Raw genomic sequence first — 10,174 nt, forward strand, 5'->3', positions numbered from 1 at the left:
TGAATTTTATTCCACTTGACTTAAAGAAAGAGCACGTGAAAGAAGGGGATCTGAGGACATCTATGAACAGGGCCCCGAGGGCATGCACTTACTAGTGTTTATCTGACTAGTGTTTATCTGGGCCTGTCTAGTCTGGAGAACCTGACTCTGGTGTACCCAAGCTTTGCAGTGGCTGTAGAGGTTTGCTCTTTTGGAGGGAGAAGATAGTTCACTCCTCCAACACCTGAATGAGGGTAGATTAACCCACCTCCTTCAGCTGCAGTTTGGCAAATTTCTCTTCTTTGATTTAATGCTCAACGGACAAACTTCCCTTCTTCTTCTTCTTCTTCTTCTTCTTCTTCTTCTTCTTCTTCTTCTTCTTCTTCTTCTTCTCCTCCTTCTCCTTCTTCTTCTTTTCTCTTCCTTCTCCTCCTCCTTCCTCCTCCTCCTCTTCCTACTCTTCTTCCTCTTCCTCTCCTCCTCCTCTTCCTCCTCCTCTTCCTTCTTCTTCTTCTTTTTTTTCGGTTTTGAGACAGGGTCTCCGTCACCCAGGCTGGAGTGCAGTGGCACGATCTCGGCTCACTGCAACCTCTACCTCCTAGGCTCAAGCGATCCTCCCACCTCAGCTTCCCATGTGGCTGGGACCACAGGCGTGAGCTACCATGCCTGGCTAATTTTTGTATTTTTTGTAGAGACAGGGTCTCTCCATGTTGCTTAGGCTGGTCTTGAACTCCTGGGCTCAAGAGATCCTCCTGTCTCAGGCTCCCAAAGTCCTGGGATTACAAGCATGAGCCACCATGCCCGGCCTCAACAGGCAACCTTCTGATTAATAATTAGACCTCTGTGCCGGCCGTCGTGGCTGATGCCTGTAATTCCAGCACTTTGGAAGGCCAAGGCGGGTGGATCGCTTGAGGTCGGGCGTTTGAGACCAGCCTGGCCAACACGGTGAAACCCCGTTTCTGCTAAAAATACAAAAATTAGCCTGGCATGGTGGCGTATGCCTGTAATCCCAGCTACTTGGGAGGCTGAGGCACGAGAATCGCTTGAACCCGGGAGGCAGAGGTTACAGTGAGCTGTCATATTTAATGAAACAATTTTACTAAACTTAGGAAGCAGTGACTTGGTTTCTCTAGAAATTGCCTAACACACATTCCAGGATACATTCTCTGTCATCTGGAATCTCCTCCCTTCCACAAACCCACGCTGTCTTAAGCACTATTTTCCTATTTGTTGTTGACCTAATCTAGAAAAAAAGCGGCCATCACTCTTTCTCCCCCACTCAGTCCCTCAGTCCCGAAACACCCTTATTCTCCGCACTTGTCACCCCACCCTCTGCTGCCCCCACCGCAGCGCGCAAACGCACACGAGTTTAAAGTTTAGGCTGTGATGCTATCCTCGCCCGCAGATCACAGGACAGACATTCTCGGGGACAACTTTGCGAGGCCATGTGCTCGTCCCCCTTAGGAAGGAAGAGGGAGAAATCCCTGCGGCTCGGTTTTGTTCCAATGGTCTGCTCAGCGAGTGATTCCCGTTTCCCCAAAGGCTGCCCCTCATTAGCATGAACGGGGACGCGGGTGTGGAGAAGGGGTTAGGGGAGAGAAAGCAAGCAAAGCCCAGGCTCACTTGTAGAGCCTGGGAACCCTGTCTGCAAAAATGACAGCTAGAGCTTTCTGGCTCCTCTGTTTAATCGTCGGATCATCCCCCGAAGCTCCGGTGGAGAGAAAAAGTAAGATCGCTGTAGTGCGGAGCCCTGGGAGCGGAGCGGGGATCTGGGGAGGGGGCGCCCAGGCCTCAGCCGCCGGCTGACAACCGGGCCACCTTCCGTGAGGCAGCACACGCGCCCACAGGCCCGCGCCTGGCGCAAGCCGAGAACCGCGCGTCGCCGCGCCGCGGGCCCGCGACGGAGGAAGCCCCGAGACGCGCGCGCTCACGGGCCCTACGCTTCCCCGCCGCCCGGCCGCTCGCGCGCGCCGCCGAGGGCCCCGCCGGCCCTGCCCACCCCAACCTGCGGCGCGCCGTCGTGCCGGCCCCCGGCTCACCGCCCGCGCCGCCGCCGCGCCTCAGCTTCAGCTTCCGCCTCAGTCAGCCGCGCAGGGACGCGGAGCCCGGCGCCGAGTCCTGCGCTTGCGCTTGCCGGGCGGGCATGGACGGGCGAGAGGCGTTCTGCAAGCGCGAAATCGGTGAGCCCGGCCGCCGCGCAGCCGCCCCGCCGCCCCGCGAGCCTTTCCGAGTCCCGGAGAATCCTGCACGCGAGATCCCAGGGCGCCCGACCCATGCGGGCCGTTTCGCTGTTGCTAAAAACCAACGCCCGGGGACTGGGAGAGGAACTGGGGTTCCCAAACTGTTTTTTGGAAGCAGCGATGAACGGGATAGTGCATGACGTGGACGTGCTGGGCGCGGGCATCTGGCTGGTGACCCTGCTGGTGGATCGGGACGGGCTGTACAAGATGAACCGCCTGTACCTCACTCACCCCCGACGGCTTCTTCCGAGTCCACATGTTAGTCCTGGACTCCTCCAGCTGCAATAAACCGTGTCCAGAGTTTAAACCTGGTATTGAAACTGAGCTGAATGACGCTGCATGTGTACTTTATACCACCGTTTGTAACGTGGGTGCCACAGCCCGGGCTGTGGGTCGCCCAGTCTTTTTTTGGGAGGGATGGGGGACAGTATTGTAACATGATTAGGATTTAGACGACAGGTATTATTTCCGCCACTCTGTGATTTAAGCACCGTCAGCCCCACCCCCACGGGTGAGAACGGCAGCTGTTGGCACAAAGCGGGCTGTCAATAAATAGATGTTCACAAATGGAGTGAGCGACCACCAAACACCATTGCCATAAGGGACTGTACAGAACTGAGTTTAGAAAAGCTGCTTTTTTGGGGGAGTGTGTGGAGGGTTGGTAGCGGGGAATACCCACTCCCGCATCTTTTTTTTTTTTTTAGACAGAGTCTCGCTCTGTTGCCCAGGCTGGAGTGCAATGGCGCCATCTCAGCTCACTGCAACCTCCGTCCCTCAGGTTCAAGCCATTCTCCTGCCCTCAGCCTCCCAAGTAGCTGGGATTACAGGCTGAGCCACTGCGCCCGGCCCCACTCCCACATCTTTCTAGGCATGTGCTCTGGGAAATCCTGATACAATGTGATAAGGACCTTTGTTCTGTAATGTGGGCTGGTTACATATTGCTTTCCCTTCCCCACACCCCGTGCTACTTTTTGTATTTTTAGTACAGATGGGGTTTCACCATGTTGGCTAGGCTGGTCTCAAACTCCTGACCTCAAGTAATCTGCCCGCCTCGGCCTCCCGAAGTGCTGGGATTAAAGGCGTGGGCCACTGCACTGGCCTGGTTGGGGTGGTTATCTTCTAAAGGTCGCTAGACCGTTTCCACCTTGCCTGTAGAGTAAATATCAGTTTCAACTTGTGCAGCAAGATAGTAGATTGCAGCTTAGGTATTTCTTAAAGGCCTTATATTTTCTGTTTCATGGCATTTAAAAAACGCTATGAATTAATGTTCTGGTTATTTTGTCCAGGCAGCAGGTATATTGTGATGGGCCACATCTACCATAAGAGAGGGCAGCTTCCTACAGCTCTGCTCCAGGTCCTGAGAGGCCATCTCTGTCCAGGGGATGGACTGCTGAGGAGGAGCAGCAGCTATGTGAAAAGGTTTAACCCAAAAAGGGAAGGGCAAATTCAAGGTGCAATTCATACCCAATGCATTTGAAACAACCATCCTGGCATTTCTGGATCACAAGAGACATCGGCAACAAGACATGAAAGGTCTATCTTCATGTAATGGGTCCTCCTTTAGAAGAGAGCCCAAAGCTACTCTATGAATGACCTGCATAGTTACAACTGTAATCTCGAAGGTGTCACTTTGTTATTTACAAGATGCTTCTTAAATGGGCTGCTCCTGAGCTCAGTGTCAAGGTGATTCAACTGTTGTGCCAGACAGTGTTTTACACAGCTCAGGTAACTGACCTGTCTAGTTAACAGATCACTGCTTCATGTTTTTAAATATTTTAATTTAATACATTCTTTAGTAGAAATAGTCCACAAAACATTTTCCTGAATTTAAATACACAACTTTTATATCATGTATCAAACCTGATTTTATATTCAAACCTGATTTATATTCAAAACTTATATGTGAAGATTAAATTCTTCACATAACAGTAAGCGCACTAGTCAAAAGACATTTACCTATGAAACGTCATTTAGATCAAACACAAGGGTCAAAGCCCAGGACAAGGATTAAAATTTTACACTTAAAAAGTACCAAGCTGGGCGCGGTGGCTCACACCTGTAATCCCAGCACTTTGAGAGGCCGAGGCGGGTGGATCACCTGAGGTCGGGAGTTCGAGACCAGGCTGACCAACATGGAAAAACCCTGTCTCTACTAAAAATACAAAAATTAGCCGGGTGTGGTGGCACATGCCTGTAATCCCAGCTGAGGGAGGCTGAGGCAGGAGAATCACTTGAACCCAGGAGGCAGAGGTTGTGGTAAGCCGAGATCGCGCCAGCCTGGGCAACAAGAGCAAAACTCCGTCTCAAAAACAAACAAAGTGTACAAAAGGGCCAGTGTGCGGATGGGTGGATTAAAAAAATAAATTTAAAAAAGTGCCAAAGGGCTTACTTCAGGCAAAAGTGTTCCTGATGTACCAAAGAGTAAGATATAGTTTATTTTCATGCCTCCCTGCTCCTAATAATGTATGTTTTGTGCTGAACTGGCAGCTATCCCAATGTGAACTGTATTCTGGGTGTATCTGATGTCATTTTTCTATTAAGACCAAGTATAATGTTTGCTTGTAAAGCAATAAATCTTGCCTTGAAATTACATCTTGGATGCACCTGTTTATTTTTGTTTTGTTTTGTTTTAGCCTTTGAGCCCTAAAGGTTTGAGAAAAAGCCTTTCTCAAATTCATTCCCCAAACCTTGGAACCAATATTAACCAATGACAGCTCACAAGCAAGTGAATTCTAAACATTTTTCAGTTGGCTTTAAAAAGGTTTAATCACTAGCTAAATTAAATATTGATTTTATACCTGAGTCCACAAAGACATGAGAGTATTTTTTCAGAAGATAAGGCTGTACTTCAGTTTATAAGAAGTACGGTGAACAGAGACACCACTAATGCATAGATGAAGATGACCGCCTAAAGAGAGACAGGGGAAGGAATTTCACTGGAGAGAGAGCAGCCTATTTGGCCTCACGGTGATGCACTCAGGAAGGTCAGAATGTGTCCTGACGCTGTCCATGGCACCCAGTAGTAGCACTGTACACATAAAGGACATCCAGGATGGGACGCTAGGGAATCACAGGAGCCAAGAGGCAACAGCCTAACATTACAATACCTAATACTATTATTTGTTCCAATTATGGGGCAGACAGGTAATAAAGAGTTGAGAGGTTCTGAGTGTTCTATGGTAAAGCACTACTGAGAGATTTCTAGAGTATTTTCCAAAAATGAGTTTTGTCCAAATTTATTATAAATTTTACTAGAATTGCTTTTTGGGAGTCAGATGCATTATTGCATGATAGAATTATAGCTAATGAAGAGCTTCTGAGCTAGTTTTCTTTAAGATAAAAAAAATTAACTCAGGCATAACTCAGGCCAGTCAAATCAAAGTTGAATTTTTAAATGTCAAAAGGCTAGGCCGGGAGCTGTGACTCACACCTGTAATCCCAGCACTTTGGGAGACCAAGGCGGGTGGATCACAAGGTCAGGAGTTTGAGACCAGCCTGGCCAACATAGCGAAACTCTGTCTCTACTAAAAATACAAAAATTAGCTGGGCATGGTGGTGCATGCCTGTAATCCCAGCTATTGGGGGGCAGGAGGATCGCTTGAACCTAGTAGGCAGAGGTTGCAGTGAGCCGAGATCGTGCCACTGCCCTCCAGCCTGGGCAACAGAGCGAGACTCTGTCTCAAACAGCAACAAAAAGTATATCTATATGGCTAATTTCTTTAGTTGAATTTGGTTCAAATTGGATCAAGTGGTATAATCTTCTAAGAAAAGTCTTTTAGTATCTCGCTCCAAGTATCTAGAAATACCTTAGAATGTTTCAAATTATTAAAAATACTTCTCGGTTGGCTCTTCCCTCCACCTCCTCAAGTACTTCATTATTTTATCCATGGAATATCCCCATTCTCACATTAAGGGCAAGAAATCTGAGACCTATGGTAATAGTTTCTTTTTTTCTTTTCTTTTTTTTTTTTTTTTGAGAAGGAGTTTCGCTCTTGTTGCCTAGGCTGGAATGTAATGGCGTGATGTCAGCTCACCGCAACCTCTCTCTCCTGGGTTCAAGTGATTCTCCTGCTCTAGCCTCCCAAGTAGCTGGGATTACAGGCATGCGCCACTTTACCTAGCTAATTTTTTTTTTTGTATTTTTGTATTTTTAGTAGAGATGGGGTTTCTCCATGTTTGTCAGGCTGGTTTCAAACTCCCAACCTCAGGTGATCCACCTGCCTCGGCCTCCCAAAGTGCTGGGATTATACGTGTGAGCCACCACGCCCAGCCATATCATGATAGTTTCAATCAGGAAGAGTGAAAGCTGTAATAACCATGTAACTTTGTCTAACTAAGTGTGCAGAGATCTGAAAGTCCACCAGGTTGGCTCTTTAACATAAAGAAGTAGAGAGTTTGCTTAAAGGAATTAGCAGAAATAGGGAAATAATTTTTATTTGCAGATCCCAGGAAGGTAGATTACAAACAACAGCAAATCTTAGTGTCTCTAAATAACACTCTAGGCCATTTGGAATATAAAAAGGTAATTATTTTACTTCAGAAAATATCTCCAAAAGTTCACTTTTTTTTTGAGACAGAGTCTTGCTGTGTCGCCCAGGCTGGAGTGCAGTGGCATAATCTCAGCTCACTACAACCTCTGCCTCCCCAGTTCAAGCCATCCTCCCACCTCAGCCTCCTGAGTAGCTGGGACTACAGGTGTGTGCCACTTGTCCAGCTAAATTTTTGTATTTTTAGTAGAAACAGGGTTTCACCATGTTGGTCAGACAGGTCTCTAACTCCTAACCTTGTGATCTGCCCGCTTCAGCCTCCCAGAGTGCTGGGATTATAGGCGTGAGCCACCATGCCCAGCCACAATTTTATTTAAACCTCCTGTAGAATTTGGATAGGAGAATAAAAGCTTTACCAATAGGAAGATACTTTTCATGAAATGGTTTCAAGGATTGTGAACTTGGCAGGTGAAGCATAACAGTTATTGAAAATACTTTTAGCCAAGGAAATCTACTGATGCAAATTAAATATATTTACAAGCCCAAGGCCTGTGGTAGAAACATCCTAAGAGTATCACAAATGTACAGTTTACTGCCTGGATTATTGAAAGCAAAATAGCTGTGTTATATAGATCTTAATAGCAGAAGCTTTCAAAGATTACTCACAGAAAAGCAGCTTTCGGAACTCATTATGTTCTATAAAAATGTATGTTTTTCTTTCTTTTTTATTTTTTTTGAGATGAAGTCTCACTCTTGTCTCCCAGGCTGGAGTGCAATGGCGTGATCATGGCTCACTGCAACCTCCGCCTCCCAGGTTCAAGTGATTCTCCTGCCTCAGCCTCCCTAGTAGCTGGGATTTCAGGTGCCTGCCACCATGCCTGGCTAATTTTTGTACTTTTAGTAGAGATGGGGTTTCACCATGTTGGCCAGGTTGGTCTCAAATTCCTGACCTCAGGTGATCCCCCCTGCCTCGGCCTCCCAAAGTGCTGGGGTTACAGGCGTGGGCCACCACACCTGGCCAGGAATGTATGTTTTTCAAAAATTACTTTTGAAAGACTAAAGCCCTATAGTTGATAAAACTATAAAATGTCTTTATGTATTTGTATGGTGATAGAAACTGTAAAACACTTTATACCATTAAATACACATGAAATTAATATCTTCCTGGTCTCAGTATTTCCATAAAATTTACCCTTTTTAATTGGCAATGCTAACAGCTACAGAAGACATATTAACCAACCAACCGTTGCTTCATTAGAAACTGCACCAAATCCAATGTCAAAAACATTACTTTATTTTTCTAGTATGAAATGTCCTATTACGTAGAAAAGAATTGCTGTTTAGAATTTGCCACAATTTGTTGAAAACATAGCAATCTATTGCCTACAGGTAGGAAAGTTCTTGCTGCAACAAATTTTAAATGATTAAGCCCATATATATTTCTATATATATGAATAAATAGTGCAGAAATACTGTGACGTGATGAGATGCAGAATAATTTTATAATTCATTAAAATGTAGAATTCTTGCATCAGCACAGTGCATACAATATGTAACTTTTTTTAAAAAGTAAAAGGACAAAATAATCCATATTTAAGTATTTCCATCTTAATATTTTAAGCAAAAATGTTTTCATGTTTTCATATTGAGTGATTAGTCTCTTTAGTTTGTAAACATAGGTTTAAGTGACATCTTCATGTACAAAAAGGAATGGGCTTCATTAGATAAAATTAAGCCAGAATAACCTGTACACCTGAGCCTGTAATAAGAAAGAATTGGGAACTGTAGCAACATCTTTCTTTTAAGAAACCAAGGTCTGGGAAAGGTTTTGCATAGCAGGGAAACGTTGAAAGGAAGGAAACTTTTAAAAGCAATAATTAGATAAATTCCAGAAGTTGATAGGACAAAGCTAATATGAGTTAGAATAAAATCTAGTAGAATTTTTGCAAAGCTGCATAATCCAGCTATGGCAGATTTTATAGAAGCTATTACCACAATGCAGTAATACAATGTGTAAGAACATTGAAAGGAAGAACATGCAAAATACATCTTCCTCATTTTCTTCCTACTGCTTACACTACTTTTCCTTACATGGAAGAAACAAACAAACCAACAAGCAAAAAACAAACCCAATCAACAAATAACACAGAGGATGAGATCATCTAACAAAAAATATCCTTCATACAATATAAGTAGCTGTCTGTAATTGGTAATTTGCCCGGTATCACAGAATGTACAGATGAAGGCAATGTGTATCTTGTCGCATTACCTTTTTCGTTAGTATGATCAACTGATGCGACAGGATTAGCACCCCTGAAGATTTTTCTCTGATGTGATGATAATTGACTGGGAATGATAAAACGAGGAGCCACTGCTGTCCAGGAGAATTCCAGGTACAATTAGATTCTTTTGCCTTTCATGACCTTGCAGCCCTCCCTCCCCACAGAGGCTTACAGATAATCATTAGCGCATATTCAAAGACACCTCTGTCTGTGGGAGAAAAACTATCTCCATTTATTTTGTTTCACATACATCCATAGTTGAATTTTAATACAAAAAGAAAAATTAGAATCTGACAAATGTTTACAAAGAAGATACCTTCAAATAGATTTTACTCATTTTAACCTGGTGTGGAGTAATTGACAAATTGTACTGTTATATTCAAGTCACCAGAGTCTGTAGTCCAGGACCACTTAGCCCAACCTTTATGCAAGCTTGATTTTAATCTACCATGAACAATAAACTCATTGTTGATTCTCAGTTGTGTGTGTGTGCACATGTGTACATAGCAGCTCCTTTCATAGAAAGAAAAGACATCTAGAGGTTGTCTTGTACTTTTACGTACAGGAATCATTGATAAGGTATGGATGGATTATATGTAACCGTGGCTGGATTTTATAAGAAAAAATAATTAGTTGACAAATGAGGGCAGCAATAAAAAAGCATCTTTTTTGCAACAATAAATAAATACAGTCAAAAGTTTTCTTTGAGACTCTAAACCAGCTTCTTCACTGAAGAGCAGACGTGGCATTTCCATGGAGTTATACTTGACCCCACAGTATCGTTTCTTGCTTTCTTTTTCTTTTTTTTTAATAAACAAAATTTTCTCGCTTCTGCCACAATAATAAAACCATTTGATCTTGACAAGATAATGGTGTCGTTGACTTTTCTTTTTTCTTTTTCTTTTCTTCCTTTTTTTGTTTTTGAAACGGAGTTTTGTTCTTGTCACCCAGGCTGGAGTGCAATGGCTCAATCTCGGCTCAATACAACCTCTGCCTCCCGGGTTCCAGCGATTCTCCTGCCTCAGCCTCCCAAGTAGCTGGGATTACAGGCATAGGCCACCATGCACAGCTAATTTTGTATTTTTGGTAGAGACGGGGTTTCTCCATATTGATCAGGCTGGTCTCGAACTCCCGACCTCAGATGATCCACCCGCCTTGGCCTCCCAAAGTGCTGGGATTACAGGCG

The 10,174-nt window shown here is 44.6% G+C and overlaps 1 pseudogene; it reads left to right on the forward strand.

Annotated features, from left to right (window-relative positions):
- The first annotated feature begins 1,632 nt into the window (after positions 1-1,632).
- Positions 1,633-3,966, forward strand: LOC134729522 (UPF0450 protein C17orf58-like; annotated as a pseudogene).
- The last annotated feature ends 6,208 nt before the right edge of the window (positions 3,967-10,174 follow it).

The sequence above is a fragment of the Pan paniscus genome, chromosome 19 (genome assembly GCF_029289425.2).
Source record: "Pan paniscus chromosome 19, NHGRI_mPanPan1-v2.0_pri, whole genome shotgun sequence".
Classification (NCBI taxonomy): domain Eukaryota; kingdom Metazoa; phylum Chordata; class Mammalia; order Primates; family Hominidae; genus Pan; species Pan paniscus.